This window comes from Opisthocomus hoazin, chromosome 1 (genome assembly GCF_030867145.1).
Source record: "Opisthocomus hoazin isolate bOpiHoa1 chromosome 1, bOpiHoa1.hap1, whole genome shotgun sequence".
NCBI classification, from domain to species: domain Eukaryota; kingdom Metazoa; phylum Chordata; class Aves; order Opisthocomiformes; family Opisthocomidae; genus Opisthocomus; species Opisthocomus hoazin.
This window is the reverse complement of record NC_134414.1, coordinates 131,855,933-131,877,460: the sequence shown is the minus strand read 5'-3', so window position 1 is coordinate 131,877,460 and position 21,528 is coordinate 131,855,933. Positions and strand designations below refer to the sequence as shown.

Genomic DNA, 21,528 nt, shown 5'->3' with positions numbered 1-21,528 from the left:
ATACTATGTTTGATTTGTGTGGGGGTTAAAAATTCACTGGAATTTTTTGTTAGAGGACTTGGCTATGACCTCCACAATCAAAACTTGCCCTCTGCTCCTCACAGTTAGGTGCTGTCATCAATCATTTTACACCCAAAGAGTGATGGTGGTTTGTGTCGCTGTATGTAGAGCTGGGAGAGCTGTGGTCTCAGTAGCATTACTAAAATACCTGAGGAAAAAGTTTGGGCTGAGCTGGTGCTGCAATGGACAGCACAAACAACAGTGAGGTTTTCGTCAGCTTTCACAGCCTCTCCTGATTGCTGCAAATTGCACTCTGAGTGACTTGGTTTCCATGATGTAGAGCAGCTAAAGGAGCTGGGATGAGGCAGCAGCTAAGAAATAAATGGCATGGAATATCAACTGAAGCTTAAATGGAAATGGCTTACATCGAGCTGGCTTCTGTTGGCAGACACATACTAAAAACTGCTGAGCCACAGAGGTTTTCAATTGCTCTGTTCAGTGTAAAATCCCCAAGGTGCATTAAAGAAGGTGGTTTGCACACATGTGAATACAGAATCATGAAGTTCCTTGCAACTGAATTAGAGTGTGTTTGCCTTGTAAGCTTTCTGGCTGGTTAATAGAGATTCTTTCACCGGCTGGAAAGGGAATAAACCAGCTTGTAATCTATCTCTGCAGTGAGTCTTTCCAGCAAAAACATAATTGCATTATAAAGAAGTTATTTTAGATGTGAAAAAAAATACTACAAATGAATTATGGTTTGTTATATTTACATGATCTCATTCTCTTTAGTGGACTGTTTCAAGGCAATGCCATCAGTGAGCTTGGAAGATGTTGCAACATATATGTTAAGATGCCTGATGTGCTTACTTATGGGAATTCAGACTTGGGAAGCTTTTTCCCCCTCTGCTTTTATCAAAGTAGTAGCTTAGGCTGTGGAATTATCTGTCCCAGCTAGAGGAGGAAGCACCATCCGTCTCTAGTCTAAAGGATAATAAGCCAAAAATAAGAAACATACCTCAGGAAAATGTTTCTTCTATGTTCTAAGAGGTGATGCGTTGGCTTATTAAACAGGCTTCATCTATTTTGGGTGTGCTAGGGTGCAAATCAGCTAGCTTTAAGCAGTTATATATTGCTCACCCATATCTCTGTTTTAAACCTGCCAAACTGATCATGGTGTGTTTGGGGGTGTGTGGTGTCTGTTTATTTGGCTCTTGTTTTTTTTGGCTCTTGTTTTTTCTTTTTTTCTTATGATGAATTTCTAAGTAAGAAGATAAATGATTATTTTATTTCTGTGAGCAGAAGGGACTAGAATTAGGAAAAAATAAGCTTTTGCTTTTTGTGGATGGTAGTGGAAGTGTTGCAAGTACCCAGAAAACAGTTTCTCCTTCACAATTTTATGCACCTCTCACAAGCTCATATAAATATCTGACTGTTCTGGTGCTTATAGAGGAGAAAAAGCCCTCAGATGTGATTTCTCTCCCCCCTGACTTTTCAGGGGAATTGTGCTTCTATTAGTAAGTTTTCTGATTGACTGTGCATTTGACTGAATAGATAGAAATATTACAGAAGGTAACTTACATGTATTGCTCTAAGGGAGTATTCTTTTTTTATTTTTCCCAGTTGATGTGACTGTTGATTCAATAGAAAGTATTTTTGCTTTTAAACTTATGACAAAGCATTGCTGATAGAGAATACTGAATAGATCTTGCAGACCTTGCAGTATTATTGTGCTGCCTGCATCCTGAAGCTACTTCAAGCTCCAGCAGGAGGCTTGCCCAAACTGCAATCCTATCCATAAACATAACCTTCAACAGAAGTGTATGGTTGTTCTTTACTTGACTGCCTAGTAGGGTGTAGATTAAAACTTTGTTTAGGTTACCTTATCACTTGTTGTCAGAAGTATTCTGTGGCATGGATGAAGCTTGCCCCACTCAAACGGGACACGTTTTCTAGGGCATTCCCAGGCACTACCTTTCCACAGTTTAGTGGGAAAGAATTCATGGAAAACCTGAAATGATTGCCAAGTGAAACAGCATGGATGTGCCCAATGGGACTTTACTGCCCCTTCCCAGGGAGTGCATCGCCGAAAGCAGGAAGCATTGCATACTGGTGTGACCAATGATTATTGTGTTGCTAATTTGTGAATGCTGCTATGGTCAGCACTACCAAATATTCCGAATGATTTTTCCATCTCTCAAAAGCAACAAGTATGTATTTTCCTACTCATGTCACCATTAAAAAAGCCCTTTTATAAGGCTCATATATCTTTAAAAATATAAATTGGCTGTCAGTTGATGATCATCCAGTTTTATGCAGTTCAGGACAAACATCTTGCATTTCACAGGACTTTTGTTCTGCTTTTCTCCTTTTTTGAATGTTCTTGAAGTTCTTTAACGTATATAAAGTTCTAATCGTTAGCATGGTTTTTCACTCCAGGTTTTCTTGTCTTTCACTTATTAGCTTTCACTCCTCAAATTAACACTGCTGAAGTAAGCAGCACTGAAGACAGTTACAGTAAAATACAAAGGAAAGGGAAGACACTGATTTAGCTCTCTGAATTTTAATTGAAATAAGGTACTGATGCACCTCTTTGTGCCACACTTTTCTTCTAAAGAAGAAGCAAAAGATTTATTAAAACTACATTTCCTTGTATAAGTTAGAAATACTTTCCAGATTTACACAAATTAGTTGTAGAACTATTTCCTTTTCTCTTCTGGATGCTTTAAGCACCTTCAAGAACAATTACATTAAAAGAGAAAGTTCCTTTGCTGTCAAAGGGATTCTGTCAGAGACTACTAGAACAAACTGGGGTTGAGGCAGTTTGGAGGAAATACTACTCCAGCTTTGCCCTTTGATTTGTAATTGGTATAAATGTGTCAAAACAAAGGACACATCCAAGAATATTTCTATCCCTTCAAAGAGACAGACAGAATTACAACCAAATTCCTTCATCATTTTTGTCTTGTATTTGGCCAGTCTTTTGAATTAAGTAATGGAAACTTAATCCTTCCCTACTTCAGACTCTTTTGCAAGACCAATGACTAAGTCCACCTGCTCAAATCTGCAGAACAAAAAGATATTTAACATTTGTTTTTCTTCTAAGAAAATATTCCTCAGTGCTGTGGCTAGACCCCTTCAAGGCAAAGCTAAACTTCTACTTCAAGACTGACATTTATCATGACCTATAGTACAATGTTTTCATCAAGGTAGCAGACTTGGACTGCTTATGTTACAAGGCTATATAACTCAATCTGACAAGGTTAACACTTCCACTTAGCAAACCACACTTAAATTCCTGCCTTGACCTGACTCTTTAGATGCCTAAAACCACTCAGGCTGTATTTGACCTGCGGTTCTTTATGAACCACAGCTTTTGTGGGAACTGCAAAGGGATCTCTTCATAAACACACATAAGGATTTCATGATGCTGAGTTTGCACACGGCCTGCTGAATGGTAATAAATTTTTTCCCACAACTGCTCTGTCAATAACAACTGCTTGGAAGGAGTTGGTGTGGGCTACTGTGTCTATAGCATAACTGTAACTGTTGCATGTGAATATTGTACATATATGTGATACCATTCTGAGTACATTCATAGAACCCAGATGGTGAGTTTTGTATTCAGTCACCACTGGATCAAGACATCTCCATATTTTTCTGCTCTTTCTTATGTCCACTTATTTAAAGGGACAAATCACTAGTGACGTGGTGTATGGGTGAATTTATTGTTCATCGTGGGATGCTCTTACAGTAGTCCTAACCTGATCTGAGGCAGCCAAGCTTTGGTTTTAACGGGTACTCTCTCTGAAGTTCATACTGAAGAATTATCATATAAAAAATGTTCAAAGGCGGCCAAGCACCTTTGAGATGCATCAGGCACACAAAAGGTAGTTAAGCAAAAGAAGGCTACTAGAATGTTCTCCTAAAATTGTCTGCTATAGACTTCCATACTGTAGAATATCCTGTTCTGGGAATATCCATTCCTGTCGACAAGATTGTACCCTCAGGATTCCTGAAGGGCCCTGGCACCAAGGAGGAGGAAGAATTCTTAAGTGGAAGTGGAAATAAAAAAGAGACAGGAAATGTTTGGCTGACCAGAGGGAGGGAAAAAAACCTCCCTAACAGAGTATGCCGGGATGTGTCCAAAGGAAATGCTGGAATATCCCTTCTCAAGGGACTTAAACTAGCACTAGAAAATGTACTGCAGGGAACAGTACTACATTGGCAAGAAAATTGGCTGGATGATCTAATTATTTTCCATCTTTAACTTGTCTAAGTCTATGAATAATCCAGATCTAACTGCTTTTTTTTTTTCTTACTAGTTTCCAAAATATTGTAAGTTAGGAATGATTTCTTTTAAAAGAAATAAAATTAATAATTATTACTTTTAATCCATCGGTCCTGAGGCTCAGCAAATTCTGACCTTTCCTGTAATCTCTTCTACTTTCCAGAACTGTGACATGCTAGGTGTAGTTACAGCTTGTTTCTACAGTGTATGTCTGCAGACTTTTGGGGGCAGTCATACTTAAGTTTCTGGTGGTCTGGTATTAGTGATTCTCTGCAAGTAAACCTGTAAGGTTTGGATAATAATCTCTGAAAAGCCTTCATGTTGTAAATTCCTTCATTCCTTTGCTACCACAGATTTTTCCTGATATAATGACATCAAGTGTCCCAATATCTCTATGGATGTGAGTTAGTGTGAGCAGTTTGTTAAAGGAAAGCATACACCACCTATATGTCTTTAGCAGACTTGGCAGCATCCATTCCTTTAATAAGGGAACAGAAACATAGAGGATTTTTTTTGCTGAATTGTAAATTTTATGGGTTTTGTGTTGTGCTGTTCACCTGCAAGTTCATTGTTTATTATTTTATTATGTATTATTACATAAATTTAAGATAATTTACTTGTGCAAAGAGCCTTTATCTTTCCTATCTCTTATTCCTATACCTCAAATACAGCATAGTTTATATTGTTTCTATATGACTTTTGATTTATTTGAAATGTTTTATTGCGCCTTTCCCCCAAAAGAAACTTTTATATATGAGCATGTGTATATGCACGTGTGTACACTTGCATAAAGAAGAGATTCAGTTTGACAAATCAGAAATGAAATATCAGCAGATACTTCATTGTGCCCCAGTGTGAAACATATTGTGTAGAAGATTCACTTTAACTACAGTCATTCCACTGACTGAGGTACCTGTAGCTGCTTTGAATCAGCATCACATGGCATATAAACAGATCAGGTGAGCAATGTAAATGTCTCTTACAGTTAAGTAGCAAGATTGTAAGTTAAGACAGAATTCATATAGCTCTATCCTTGAGTTTAATGAGTATTGCTAAGCAGTATTTAGCATGTCATTACTTCACAAATGGTAATCGGTTTATCACCCTAACTCCTATGTTAAGGGGTGTATCAGCAAAGTGTTTTCACAAACAGGAACTGAGGCACACGAATAAAATTTGTACTCAGATTTACACAAGCAGTGGGTGGCTTGTCTCTTGTTCAGTGGAAGTTATGTGCCTGAATAATGCGTGTACAAACTCTGCATCCAAGTCCTGCATTGAAATGTAGACCTTCTTGGCACACATGGTAACTTGACCCCAGAAATGTCTTATTTTAAAAATTACTCGGTGAGTAAGATAGCTCAATCTAAAAGCAAAATACCAGCATTAACTTTCGTTTAGAAGAAATGGTATTAAGAAACCACATCCATCTAAGTATCTATCTGTAAAGAAGGGTTCTCCTTCAGTTTGCAGATTTCACGATGACTTGTTTATGATACACTTTCAGGGCTGTAATTAAAGCTGAGAACCAATTACTTTCGCTAAATTCATGAAATTGCTAATCCCTTTGCAAATCTATTATGGACATCTTGAGTTAGTCATAACAATGAGAAATAAACCTTTTGAAATGTCTGTGCTAGAATTCATGACACTAATAAGTAATCTGAGAAAATCATCATTCAGTTAGCTCCTGCTACAGTGAAACTAGTATGATGCACTCAAAACAAGAGTATTCAACAGTAACATAGTATGTTCTTAATCAAGACAAATTTACTATAAGCCAGGGGTAAATAAAAAAGAAAAAAAGGAATAGGAAGCTTGCAGCTCTCTTTGTGAGCTTGGGTAAACCTGTCCATCAATAACTGTGTTCAGCAGTTACTGTTTTGAAAATATTTTGTATATTGTAGCAACACTTAAATGAAAAATCAGTCAAATTTTAATTTAGCCTGTTAACTTCTGTCCCATATAGCCTAACTTTCCATTATTCCAGTATTTTGTATAATTTATATCTCTAAAATGTTGTTTTAAATAGCTGTAGTTGGGAAAAATTTTGTTTCTAGGACGAGGACAGCTAAACTAATTAATAGTTGATAAAAATGTGAAATAAGTACCAATTCATCTTTTAGACTCAGTATTAATAAAGTCACACCTGAAAGAGCTGAATAGAGGAAATAAAATTGCTAAATCGGTTTCAACTCGCTTTAACATTTGTCTAAATCATTGAAATTTCCCTAAGAAACCTGCCTCTATTTTGTACTTGGATATTTGAATAGTTCTTTGGGTAGAGGAGGATTCTTCTTTTGAATTAGAAATACTTTCAATTTTAAAAATTCCTACTACTTTTGTGCAGCAGAAGTTTAACTATCCTGAAGCACTTCAATAAGAAAAACACACATCCATTTGGTTTCTGCATATACAAATTTTAAAATTTATGCCTAGACACAATGAAAATAAAATTTTATTATATAAAGGATTTTTTAAAAAGTGGTTATTATTTTGAGTAACACATCTCTAAATTTGGGCATATGATGGAGGGAGTGTTTTTTTTGTTTAATAAAAAAATTGAGGCTCGCCTCACTCTACCAAGTTACGTACTTGAATCTCCAAGCATTTTGACAGTCTTATGTATTTTCTCCCTGCCCATGCAAAACCACAAATTTCTTACTGTAGATGTGATTTCAAGTTCACTGACCTATGAGACTTAACCAAGTATAGAGTCAATCCCTTTAAAAGTGTATTTACCCTAAAGAATGTGTAGAACCTTTCTTAAAATGTTCCTATGATTACCGAAACAAGGGGCTTGTTATGTATGCATATGAAATATTTAACAAAAATGAACTATTTCTTCAGCTCTGAAAAAAGACTGCATGGAGAAACTTTGCCAGATGACACCAGGTCGTTAAGTGCTTTGTGAGCAATGTCTTGGCCTATTCTAGTTACTGATGAAACTTGCTTTCCACTTCAGTGAGGCCAAAATTTTGCAGTTGGATGATGCCCTAGAGATTATCAAGAACACTAACAAAAATTTCCCATCACCTCAGATTAATTACCCAGAGTAACAAGTGTTCCCCTGGGCGACTCTGTGTTTCAGCTATAGATAAGCACTGCTATGTGAATTTTAATGAAGTGCAAACTCTGCAACAAGCAGGATAAATTCACCATTGCAAACATCTAACTTTATAGTCACTGCTATACAATAAAGCAGTTCAGCAAAATCAGTTGAGACTCCAATTCATAATGATGGTAACACAGTGTTATCTAAAAAGTTAGTACTGGTTAGGGTTGTGCTGAGTAAGCATACAACTTAATGTTCACTGGTGCATTTGAGACAAGTAGTGCAATTGTAGACTCACAGGCAAAAGACAGGCATTAAACCTGATCACTTTCCATTATGGAAGTGTACATATATGTGTTAGTATATGCAAACCTATATAGGGTGGTCACAGTCTAGGTATTCTCAGGTACTAAAATCCAGTCCATGCCTACAGTGTTCCCATAAGCTTAGGAAAAAATGAACATGTTTTTTCCACAATCAATGTCAAAGTTCTCAGCGAATGTTAGCTCACTACATTGTAAAGAACTCAAACTTTTAGCACCATGTGTTCCTGTTGGCAGCCTGGTAACATAAAGCTAGAATAATAGTCATTGCTCTCAAATGTAGTAATGCTGAGATCTTTGAGGTTACTGATTCAAGTGTATTTTGGGGTGGGAGGATAAAAGGAGGGAAGAAACACCCTAAAAGGGCTTTAGTAGAAATCAATTTCATGTATGAGAGTTACTTGTAGAGGAACTCAGGGAACTGCATTGACAAGAGCGTGGAATGTATCCATAAAAAAATCTCCAGTCCTTTCTACAGTACCAATACTGATTTTTCTTTTTTTGTTTGAACGTTCCTATTTACGTCCTCCTACCAGTTAATGCATTTGAAGTATCTACTGCTGTCGATGAGGATATGTAACCAATTATCCAAAAGAGGGGTTTTTATTAAACAAAAAAAACAACAGGAAAATAACAGTACTCCTTTGCTATAATCATTATGTTATGACATGTAATTAACTCAGTAATATAATCATCAAATCAGGTTAGTAGACTGGAAGTGATTAATAAAAGTTAGATCTACTGGTACACTTGGGATACAAGTCCTTCTTCACTGTGTTAAACAAAACCATTGCCTTTCCCAACATACCTTGCCTCACTTATATTCTCACAACAGAGGGGGAAAAAAAAAGTGGTTATTTGTTTAACTATGCAAATGAAAACTCATTTGGGACATATTTTTGTTTTGCTGATTCATGTTTTTTAGTGTCTTCCTACCTCCTTTTCAGCCCTAAGCTGAAGAACTGCTTTTCCTGAAATTCATATGGAGGCTGTGTATGTTTTGAGCCTTTTCTTTTCCTTTGTGTTATCTGTACAGAGTCTGAGTTTGAGAGATCTGGAATAGTGGAGACACGAGTGTCTTAAAAATCTGCATCACTTTACAATTTTGTGTGTGGACTTGTTTGTAATCCTCCAAGAAGTCCCCTGTGAGTAGGGAAGCATAATTTGTCTCATTTTATACATAGGTAAAAATAGATGTGTAAAAGCTACATAACTGTAAAAACAGACAGATAGTCCCTAAACTTTGACCTGAGAAAGGGGGTGGTGGTCGTGGAATTAAAAATAATTGCCAAAAAACCTACAAGGATTACTACTGAGTTTATCCAGGGAAAAGTTTTGATGATTCACAAGTGGCTACTGAGCTGCCAGTCTCTTCACTTTGCTTGCTGTGCCATGTAGTGCTGCCCATCACCTGTTCTGAATTATAACATCTTATAAATCTAACGTTAGAAGACTAGCAGTGAGACACAGTGCCTGCACTGGCTTAATGGACGCTCTAGGAAACAAATAATTTTTCAAGAGTTTATTCCTGAATGAGCTTCTATGAACTTGGCATTGTCATATTTCTATTAAGAAAAACACTAGTGGATGCCTTTAAACAAATAAAGTCCTGGCTTTATACAACCATTATGGTTTCAAGCACCATATCAAAAGACGCTATGATGGGAAGCTATCATTTAATAAATCAAAATAGCTTGCTTGGTAATAAATATTTTTCTTAGAAACCACAATATTCTCTTTCCTACAGATTGTATGACTTCCCAGTTCCTGCATTTTTTGACATTACTGGAGTAACAAAGGAACGTGGGAAATAACTCAGCATGGTGAAATAATTCAGTTTAGCAGTGCCTACACTGTGGTTAGAACAACTGTAAAAATGTTTAATTTCAGGCATAGGTGATCAAATTCTTCCCTTTTTCAGGTAGCCACAATTTGACTGAACTGCACAGCGCTACGTTTCTGAGATGAGGAATGTGTTTAATCTCGATTAGATCACTTCAGTTTCATTTTTCAGCTTTATATTCTACAAAGGGGTGAGCAATATTTCCATCTCACAGTATGGAAAACAGTTTCTTGCCTATATGGGCTCTGAGCATTAAAAACAAACAAATAAGCTGTAAAAAATGCCATGAATAATTGCTATTGACTCTGTGTTCTATGTTGGCTGATGTTCAGATAACTTCCACTTACATTGATAAATCAGCTGTTGTAGTTAGCAGTGAAAAGAAAGACAATATATATTAAAAAAAGGGAAAAACAAATAGTCTGAAGAGAGGAAACATACAAAGATTTATATAAAAGTTCTGTAAAGACACATCCACAAAACAACACCTGTAAAAAAATATACTACTGCACTTACACAGATGGATTCTCACATGTAGAATAACTTGCTGACACAAAACATCAAATTGACTGGGACTTATCTATTGGCATTACCGAAGACTCTAAGTTGGTCCAAAATACTTAGCAACAGACTTTGCTAAAAACATACATGCACTTGCATGCTCGCATGTATTTGTGTATGAAATCATACGTAAGTTTCACTTATGGAATATAAAAAATAAATACGTGTAAATAATACTGCTCTGTACAAAGTTCTCTAACATCTGCTAAGAAAGTCATAAGATGTTTATAAAAGTCTAAAGGTTCAGCTTGTTTTACTAGGATCCCTTTTACGATGCACTTTTCATGCAAAGATCAGTGTATTCTGCCATTCATTTGTTCCACAATTATTCAGTATTCCACAGCAAGAATTTTTGTGTTCCTGGGTGCGAGATTCTTTTCATAATGAAGCGCAATGTGAGTATGAATATATAGCTTCAATGACTTATTGGCTCTGCGTGCTAGTAAAATTATGGTTTTGATTATCCTTAAACCTCCTGATTCAACCGACTTTGGGAAGTTGAGCTATATTGTTTTTTACTGTTCACGTGACATACTGTGCATTCTAGCTGAGATCCAAGGTACAGTACAGTGGACTTGTATCAAAAAAGAAACTGTTGCAGCAAACCTTGATTGGAAGCTGAAATGTAACTTAAGGAATATTAATAACAGAAAGGTATTGAAAACAGAGTTCTGGTTTTAGGCAAACAGTTTCTCAGTGGTTCAAAATTATAGTTTAGGAGACAGGACAAAAATTCCTGAAACTACACAGGAAATATCATGAATCCTTGAAAAAAAGAATTCAAAAATTGGAGTAATGTTTGTTTAACAGGCAGGCTTTAAATGACCTCAACACATTATGTGCCACGTTGGCTACTGTCTTGTAATAGAATTCCATTACTTTGAAAGAAAATATGGAGTATGAGGCATCTTTGTTAGATGTACTAATAAGAATATATCTATCCTCTAGCTGACCTTCCCTTGCACGTATCTTTTTTTTTTTCCTCTTCCTCTTGTCTGCAATGGTGATCATATGATAACTTATAAATCTTGTCTAAAGCAATTAATTCTTTACACTAGCCGTGTTTTTCTGATTTAACAGTATTGGTGTGTATTTCTAGCTGCTTTTTTTTTTAATTGGAGAGAAAAGGAAGCTACAAAGTAAAACGGCAGCTTCTTTGAGATTCATGTTAATATATCGTGAAAGGTGTGCAGTTCTATTAGGGCAATGGACAGAACACTGACAGTATCTTTATTACTGATGTACCAGGAAAGGAGGAGATACATTAAAGCTACGTGAGGGTAGAAAACTTTCTGAAAATGTTTTTTATATACCTTAGTTCTGAATTCAATTGCATCTCTGCATCCTTCTGGGCCAGTGGCCAGCCTCAGAGCCACCTGCTTTTTTTTGAACACAGTTCTGCAACTGACTGCCTTCCTGTCTGCATCCTAAGTTGCACGTTCCTATAACATACTGTGACTACACCGGGCCTGCACTGTGTGCAGTTCTCTTCCTGAGGGGAAAACATGACACTATTAACCAGTGATTGGTAGGCTTTCATAAATGCAGTTTTTCATGCTGAGTGAGTAACATTATGAAATATCCTACTGCATGGATGCCCATCCCACTAAGTAGAAACTTATCTCAATGTGTGTCTGAAACACAGTTCACGTCCTCGGCAAAGCCTCCCTCACTCAGAACAATACCCTGACATCTTCTGGCTTTGTCAACCGAGAAGTTCTCCCCTCATCTGTGCCTTGCAGCTGGTATTTTCATGCAGTTTCTAGCCTTTGTCTGTTAGGATTTTTGACACGATAGATCCTTTTCAATGGCAATAATTTTCCACAGGAAATGAAACTTTGAAAGACCTGTTAATTGCATTGTTTCAGCATTGGACTTTTTCATTAATTATGCTCTCTATCCTCAATGACTTTAGCTCTTAGTGCCAATGCAGCAAAGAATACAGTCTGACATATCTAAGTGTTGTACAGTAGTCTTTTAACAGCCCGTGAATCCAGGATGTTGCTTCTATCATGTCACTAGTCCATCTATGAGGGGAAAGGAGTTGACGCTTGCAATTGCTTTCCAAACTCAATTCGGTGTGGTCATCTTAAAAAATGTGTTCTTGCTAAATTTATGTTAGTAAATGGGGCCTGAATCTCCCTGCCTGTTAGCAAAAGCCCCAGTTCTCATGTCTTTCATGTCAACTGATGCTATATTGCACAGTATAATGTTCTGCCCAGAAATGTTTTTATTGGCAGGAACAGGGGGATGGGACAGTATCTGTTATAATGCTTTAAACAATTAAATTGTTAGAAAGAAAATTACCTCAGCTTAATAGGAGAGTAATTCAATGTGCTGGTTCTGATATACAGGCTCAACATCCAGTAATGAAGAGGTCATAACAGTGCTGAGTATCAAATTTGAAGGATTCTGACAATCTGCGTTTTCTTGTCTTTCTAGAAAGAAAAGGGAAGAAAGTATGTATGTTAATACTCTTCAAAATATGCAGGCCAGAAGAGAAATATTTTTTTACTTTACTTGAATCAATAAGCTACATGAAGTTTATTTTATTTTCCTATTTTAATATTTTTTTGACGTAATCAAATTTTAATACATTAAATAAACATGAAACAGGACAGGAACATTGTGTTTAAATCTGTTGCTCAGGTTACAAAGACACCATGAAGGGCTTGCACTTTGTTTTGGTTAATTTTTATGAGTAATATTGTCTTCATTCCCACATTATGCTTGTGTGTAGCTCTAGAATTCACAGTAAACTGTGAGTTATTTTCTCCTTGGACTACTTTGTAATATATAAAGGGTCACTAATTCTATTTGTACAAAGCTTGTTTAAAGCTTGTTCAGAGTTTTGAACAAGCAAAAGCTGGAAAAATGAGAGAAAAATCGAAATATTTCACTGTACAGTGTATATTCTTTGGTTTATCACAAAATACCAGACAAAAACAAATTGCATCAATCAAAGCCTAAAACCTAAGTAGTTCTCCCTGCTGTCTCCCCTCCATCCCTCCCCCCCCAAACGAGTAACAGTCGACAGCTCTGGAATGTGCACTCCTCTCCCATGAAAACATTCTTCCACTGTGCATTTTCCAAAAATCAAAAGTTCAAAGCTAAACTACTACAAGTTATAAAAGAACAAATTTACCATGACACTTAAACAAAGAAATGAGTCAGTGTATTCAGCTTTCTTAAGGGAGGAAGGAGTCATGTTTCTTGTTAAGGCAAGGTTTGCAGTAAAGAAATTATTTTTATAGTTTTATGTATCTCATAATTATTTATCCACATAGATAGTCTATTTTACTGTACAGTTAAAGTTGTAACTCATACCTTTTTTGTCACTGATACATTAATTAAGGTTTACAACATTCCTCCTCAGAAAGCAAAATATTAACATTCTCGTTACACAAATGGGCAAATGCAATCACAGACATTAAGAAACGTAGTTCAGTATTATTTAGGATACCCGTGGCAGTCTGGGAACATCGGCTGCTGCTTTTTACTCTGAAGAGTGCTACCTCTGTTCTTGGGAATGGCACAAGCAAGATGAGTAGCATGTATGTCAAGGACAGAAACAAAATGAGACGGGTTTGGACTGCTGTGGGTAAAACAGCTTCTCTGGAATAGAAAGCATGTGATTTTGTCCTCTTAAAAATGAGGTGTAGAACACTGTATTAAGCAGCTGAATGTAGTTTTTAAAGCTGTCTAGGAACCTTGGAACACCATTTCCATTTATTTGGAACGAGCGGCTGACTCATTTGTCTGCCCTGAAAAACCTCTGCTTCTGTTCCTGACTGAAATAAGATGGATATTCTGAAAGTCATTCCTCTTGTACAAGAAGAGAGAAGTGCAGAAAGGCACAGAGCTCCTGCTAATACTAAGCCTGGCCATGCCTGAATATATGGTTGATTTGGAGTCTGTTAAAGGATGCAAACTTCTGCTAAGTACTGTAGTAGCTCTAATGTGTCCATTCTTCCAAGCAGATTGATACTTCAAAGTCTTGTTCTATGTGGATACAAATTTCGCGTAGCTAGATCAAAGGTCTGCTCTAGATTCAGAACACTGAATGTTATATTCAGCAGGATGGAATCAAAATCAGAAAATCCTTGAGCATAGAGAAAGCTGACATCTGAATATATATTCAACAGCCCAGGCACACCATCAGGATTCAGTTTTCCCTTATTAATATGTAAAGATTTATTAGGTCATTCTCTAAGAGCAGTGTTCAGCAACTGTAGAGACGATATGCTCAGACTGAGGAACACTTAATTTTTTTTTCCTTCAAATTCAATTTTTTAACAATATAGCTTAGACATGAGGTGTCATAATTTCTGTAGCTGCCCCTCTCTTTTTGTTTGTGTAAGACAACATGTGAAAGGGCCTTACGTGGCACCTACCTGTAGTCATATAAATTCTCTTTAGCCTTTTAAAAATCCTGTTATAATTCACAGGGGAACACAAAGAGGGTGTAATGTAATTAATACAGAGGGGTTTTTTACACTTTAACTTTTCAAATGAAGAAGTTTGGATTTTTCATTTGTCAATTTTAGAGGCCCTTAACTGATTGTACCATTGGATTTAATGTTGGTTATGAATGAGATTGTAGAAAATAAAGGGCCACGTTCTGTGAGAAGTACATTTCTAGTAAGGGAGAGCACCTCAGTCTTGTTGGGTACAGGCATATCACCCTAGTGACAATGGCTAGAAGCACCAGGCAACTAACAAGGGGAAACCTGCACTGTGTGACCTGCTGGGTAGATGAACCATGTTTTGATAGTCTCTGGAAAAAGGACAAAAGTGAACACTGCTTCACAGAATCACAGAATGGTAGGGGTTGGAAGGGACCTCTGTGGGTCATCTAGTCCAACCCCCCTACTGAAGCAGGGTCACCTACAGCAGGCTGCACAGGACCTTGTCCAGGTGGGTCTTGAATATCTCCAGAGAAGAAGACTCCACAACCTCCCTGGGCAGCCTGTTCCATTGCTCCGTCACCCTCAGAGGGAAGAAGTTCTTCCTCATATTCAGACAGAACTTCCTATGCTTTAGTTTGTGCCCATTGCCCCTTGTCCTGTTGCTGGGCACCACTGAAAAGAGTCTGGCCCCATCCTCTTGATACCCACCCTTGAGATATTTATGGGCATTTATTAGGTCCCCTCATAGCCTTCTCAAGGCTGAACAAGCCCAGCTCCCTCAGCCTCTTCTCGTAGGAGAGATGTTCCAGTCCCCTCACCATCCTCGTAGCCCTCCGCTGGACTCTCTCTCCAGTAACTCTTCATCTTTCCTGAAGTGGGGAGCCCAGAACTGGATAGAGTGCTCCAGATGAGGCCTCACTAGGGCAGTGTAGAGGGGAAGGAGAACCTCCCTCGACCTGCTGGCCACAGTCCTCCTAATGCATCCCAGGATCCCATTAGCTTTCTTGCCATCCAGGGCACGCTGCTGGCTCATGGTCAACCTGTCGTCCACCAGGACATCCAGGTCCCTCTCCGCAGAGCTGCTCTCCAGCAGGTCTGCCCCAAGCCTGTACTGGTGCATGGGGTTGTTCCTCCCCAGGTGCAGGACCCTGCACTTGCCCTTGTTGAACCTCATCAGGTTCCTCTCTGCCCACCTTTCCAGACAAATAAACTCATTTGATTTTCAGTCGCCATGCATTAAACTATAGAAAGTTACTAAGAAAGCCAGACCAAGACATACATGTCATTGAGTAGTTGGGAGCAATTAGGTGGCAGTGCCTTGACAGAAAGAGGGCAGCTGATTAATTATAGACCAGTGGTAGATACACTTGCTGGCTATGTGCAAATGAGGGTGAGGAGGGGTTTACTTCCCCCTTTTTCTGGAGCCAACCATAGTCCTCACCTATGTGCTGCTTCATGTGGCTACATAGGCAATACAGGCAGTAATACCATTTATGTTTCAAAACAAAACAGTCAAATTCAGTACCAGCCACTGTAGTAAGTATCACACAGGGCAAGTATGTATTCCCCTGGGCTGTGCTTCCACCTCCCGCATTATACAAGTGAACAGGAAAGAGACTCTTACCAGAGGTTAGGAAAACTGTGTGATTTATTACATTGGTGGTAGGTGGAACAGGGGAGACTGTGGGACCAAGGGAGCCAAGTATTTTAAGCATCTGCTGTAGGCCTGTGCCAGATGCAGGATACCAGACAAGATGTGCCATTTGTCTGTTCTTGAATGGAATTTCCTATGTCCCTAATACCAAGCAAACTCTGTGTATTTATAATATAACTACTTCTGGTTTTGTAGAGATGATACACAGCACATTTCATCTTTTCACTCTCATAGTGACATTTAAACACTTCAAGTGATTTATTTAGCTGTGTAAATTTAGTCAGGCTTGGCGGGTGTTTTGCTTTGTCATGGGTGAATCTGTAAAGCCTGGAAAAGTTCTTTGTCTAGGGATGCTGTTGTGTATTTTCCAGAAGTACAGTTTTTGCTAATGCTTATCTGGGTTAAGAACGAGACCCAAGTTCTTATAAGACGGTATGCAGTGATTTCAAGTGACTATCTTCATGGGCACAAAGAGAAGAATGATTTGGGAAATGCTGACTGTCCTCTCCTGAAAGTGGATTTTTCTTCCATTTTTAAGTGATTATACTTCATAAGTGTATTTCCCCAAAAAGTAATCAGGAATTTCTAAGCAAAACTTTTTTTTTTTCAGAATATGTCAATTCAAAAGTACACATGCATTAGTTGCAAAGGGAAACATCTCTCACTTCCTGCAGTGCGTTTCTAGACAAAATGAGAGAGAAACATAACTTTTCCAGGGTAACAGTATCTCATAATGAGATCAATTATCTGAGAGTTGAGTATCCCGCCTTGAAGTCTCTGTGCCACCTTGTTAATACCAATGACACAAGCCCCAAACTACAGTTAAGACCAGGTAGAAAAGTTCATGCCAGGGTATCGTATCTAGACCTAGAAGGAAAATGCCACAGCCCCGCAGTAGAAGACCTTGGCTCCAGAGTAAGCCAGTTGCGCAGAAGGGTCCCTCTTCTGCACATCAACCTTTATTATGTTGGCACTCTTTCCTGCCAGTGCTGGAATACCCATTTGCTTTACTTCAAAGTCACATCAGGCTGGGCTGTCAAGCTTGCCAGCCTTTCCCGTGCCAGTCTTGTTTAACTTCTTCATCAACAACCTGGATGAAGAGTTAGAATGTACCCTCAGCAAGTTTGCTGATGACACAAAACTGGGAGGTGTGGTAGACACACCAGAAGGCTGTGCTGCCATTCAGCGTGACCTGGACAGACTGGAAAGTTGGGCAGAGAGGAACCTGATGAGGTTCAACAAAGGCAAACGCAGGGTCCTGCACCTGGGGAGGAACAACCCCATGCATCAGTACAGGCTTGGGGCAGACCTGCTGGAAAGCAGCTCTGCGGAGAGGGACCTGGGTGTCCTGGTGGACAACAGGTTGACCATGAGCCAGCAGTGTGCCCTGGCTGTCAAGAAAGCTAATGGGATCCTGGGGTGCATTAGGAGGAGTGTGGCCAGCAGGACGAGGGAGGTTCTCCTTCCCCTCTACACTGCCCTAGTGAGGCCTCATCTGGAGTACTGTGTCCAGTTCTGGGCTCCCCAATTCAAGAAAGATGAAGAGTTACTGGAGAGAGAGTCCAGTGGAGGGCTACAAGGATGATGAGGGGACTGGAACATCTCTCCTACGAGGAGAGGCTGAGGGAGCTGGGCTTGTTCAGCCTTGAGAAGGCTATGAGGGGACCTAATAAATGCTTATAAATATCTCAAGGGTGGGTGTCAGGAAGATGGGGCCAAGCTCTTTTCAGTGGTGTCCAGTGACCAGACAAGGGGCAATGGGCACAAACTGAGGCACAGGAAGTTCCGTCTGAATATGAGGAAGAACTTCTTCCCTCTGAGGGTGACGGAGCAATGGAACAGGCTGCCCAGGGAGGTTGTGGAGTCTCCTTCTCTGGAGATATTCAAGACCCACCTGGACAAGGTCCTGTGCAGCCTGCTGTAGGTGACCCTGCTTCGGCAGGAGGGTTGGACTAGATGACCCACAGAGGTCCCTTCCAACCCCTACTATTCTGTGATTCCCATGGGCTCCTTCTGATACCTTTGCTCCAGCGTCACATCCTCCAGGCCTTTACCAGCAGGCTGTGTCCTGATCACCTAGCTACTCTCCAGACCATGACACTTTTTTGACCTGTTGTTAGTTTTTGAGTTCAGAAGAGATGACACCTAAGACAGACTTGACTTGGGCTCTCAATAGACCCAGCTTTTCCACAGAAATGCCTTGGCTTCTTCCAAGGACAGGACAGAGAATTAAAAACAACTAAACAAACAAAAATCTGCAGGATGGAAAAAGCAAAAAGCTATAGTTACGAATTTGCTGACAAAAACATTAAGGCTCACAAAATTACTAATAATAATTCAAGTTTCTCCAGCAATATTTCCTATAACCTTTTAGGTCACAAGTTACATTAAAACATGTGCCATTAACTGTGTGCATAAACAAGCTGCATGAGCTCATTACTTTCTGCCTCAGTGTCTCTGTAAAGCTGAGGCTGTAATATTTGACTGGGGTATTGCTCTGAAGTCCAGCTTCTGAATGGAGTTGTCACTACAATAATTACTGCAGCCGATGTCAGAATAGAGTGAAAGCACTGTCATTTAACAATTAAAGCACAAACCAGTCATCACTTTCCTTGTGTTATTAAAGGTATAGACCCAACAGAGCTGAAAACAAATGCTCACACTTGCTTCTAGGTGCAATCCTCTGTTAGGAGAGTATCTTTGTATTCCTCCCCCCCCCCCCCCCCCCAAAGTTTTTCCCAGTACACTTAGCTGTTTCTAGCTGTAGCTAGAAAAGACACAGCTGCATTTTTTGGCTTCTATAGCTTGAGCTCAACCTTCAGCAACAGCTTAGAGCTGTTTTACCAAACACATTTTCTGTAAAGATTTTCATTCAGTAATGATCATGTTATACGTGCGCTCCCTTAAAACATACTAGTGACTGGGTGCCTTATCTTCCTATTACCAGAGTGGTCAGATACGGACTTGGGAGGTGGTCTAAAAGCTGGGGACAGAGAGCACTTAAAGCTGGACTCTGAGACGGAGTCCTGTGATACACAGTCCAACAAGTTGATGCTGAGTGACATGGAGAGCAGCATCTCAAGTAGCATTTGAATGGATATGGTCAGCTTTGAGAGAAATTTCTAAGCTAGCCTTGAGCTCTCATAGCTCATTTGTTTGCAAATGGACCTCACATAAACAGAGCATAAAATACAGGACCCAGGCTAGGTTTTTGCATACATTCACAGCTTGGGGTACTCAGAACCCAGAGGCAGGTCCTTGCTTGAGGTTCAGGACAATCTCTAACACAGCTAAATCATGCAGCCTACAGAAGCTGCTGTAAGGAGGCTGCTGCTTCCCACAGAGGTAAAGTCCGGCCAAGAATAGCATGTGTTTTCCGCCTCTGCATCTAGCACAACTGCAGCTAAGTGGTTGCTTATGTTCAGAAATGAATGAAATATTCAATGAAAACAAGAATCTTCACTAACGCGACCACTGCTTCTTAATCATTACACAAAATAGTGTTGTCTTGCCCAAGCGTGCCTGGTTCTCTAAGGATAATGGAGACAGTACAGTGTTTGGATAGCTGCTGTTTTTTCTGAAGTGGGGAGGCTGTGCCTGTGTGAGGGCATGTTCACAGGAGTTTTAGCCCAGAAAGAAATAAGTATGTCTGGAAAGAGCATAGTCCAGGTTGCCAGACTCTGGCACTGCTACAACAAACAATCCTTTCTCAGGAAAGTACCAAAATGCGGCTGTCTGGTTTGCCCGCAAGTATCCAGGCATTTTTCTTGGCAGGCATGGGTACTGGCAGTTATTTGGCATTTTGATTCCTGTCCCATCTAGTACCTATTCTTTCTTTGCTGAAGATGGAAGGATACGCCTGTGGTTAAATCACTGGCCTAGGGATTAGGCAAAGTGGGTTCTGCTCAGATTTTAGTCTGCATCCTTGGCCAGGTCACTTAAGCAAGAATTTTGAAAAGTGCTCAGCACCCACAAACAGGATCAGATTTTTCAAAAGCTCTCTGCATCCATTGTGGCTGTGGTCAGATGATCAAAGTAACTTTCCAGAAAATTTGGCTGCAAGTGTCATTGCGAGAGGTACTGGGTGCTGAGCACTCATGAAAATCTGGTTCTCATTGAGGTGTCCGGATGGGAACCAAGCTCTCCAACTAGCCCCCATCGTCACGGGAAGACACTTGAGAATCTGGACAGGAGGAATCTCTTGAAATGCTACAGTAGCTTTTTCTGTGCCTCAATTTCCTCTGAAATGAGAGTGATGTTGCCAGGGTGCTTGTAAGGATAAATTAATTAATCTACTGTATATGATGTTCTTGGATGCTTCTGCCGCCAGGAGAGGGAAGTGAAGCATTTGTAGTATAGTATCTTTCCAGATATACCAATGATCTGTATAAGCAAGAGTGTTTTAAAGGGACTGGAGCAGGAGTCTGGGAGTCAGCTTCGCTCTATGCACAATTTACAGGTCTTCAGGTTTAGGAGCTGCTGCTCTTTGTTTGTCTTAAATCCTTCATCATGAGTCAGGGCTCTGCCATGCTAGGGAATGTAACAAATAGATCAAAAAGATTCACCCTGAAAAACCTCTGTGCTAAACAAAGCAGGGCAGGGAGAATACATTGGAAAGAACGGTAAAGCTGTTCCATTCGGCTGTTTGCCTTCTGAACTCCCTGCCTGTTGAGTACTGTAGTTCCATCACTTTCCTTCCTCACATCCCACCAAAGCATTTGGTATTTTGGGGGGAGTTTTGAGGTTTTAGAATTTCACCTTTACAAGACCGGTTACTCTCCTTATGCTAGATACCCACATACAATGGTATTTTTTGCAGGTGGTGGTGTTTGTTTTTCGGGGGGGAGTGTCTTAAGACCAAAGAACCTTAACTTCAAAATAGACTTTTTTATTCTTTTTTTTTTTTTTTTAACTTACACTGGCCTCAATTTTGCCTCCAGATGGGGAAATCTGAAAGGTCCCGAGCCTCCCGTGGTGTGTCCTGGAGCAGCCTTCCTTCTCTTTCTGAGCAGCCTCCGCTCACAGGATACGACATTTTCTTTCCATCTGAGAGCGGAGCCCCCCTTCTGGCCCCCTCACTTTTGGCCTTCCAGCACTGTCCGCATCTGTGCAAACTAATGCTACCCAGATCCTTCTCAAAGGGGCACTGAGGGCTGGCACGCAGAAGCGAAGCCCCCAGGCTCTATCTCCGAAACCCACGAAACCTCAAACGCATTGTATTTCCATAAATGCTCCTCAGCTGACTGGGCTGCGGGGAGTTTCTGCTCTCCTCAACCCTCCGCTCTCCTCAACCCTCTCCTCTCCTTTGGGAATGGAAGGCGCAGGCTTTAACTCAATTTTCTGACTGCCTGTGTGCAGAAATGGCGGCAAGGTTAAGGCAGGCCGGAAACACAGA

The 21,528-nt window shown here is 39.7% G+C and overlaps 1 protein-coding gene across 2 annotated transcripts in view; it reads right to left on the bottom strand.

The window, feature by feature from the left end:
- Positions 1-21,528, bottom strand: part of COL8A1 (collagen type VIII alpha 1 chain) — a 93,708-nt gene that overhangs the window by 63,543 nt on the left and 8,637 nt on the right. For both annotated transcript variants that reach the window (XM_075436200.1, XM_075436219.1), the window contains exon 2: positions 12,378-12,508. The gene's annotated coding sequence lies outside the window, so the exon portion shown is untranslated. The remainder of the gene's footprint in view (positions 1-12,377; positions 12,509-21,528) is intronic.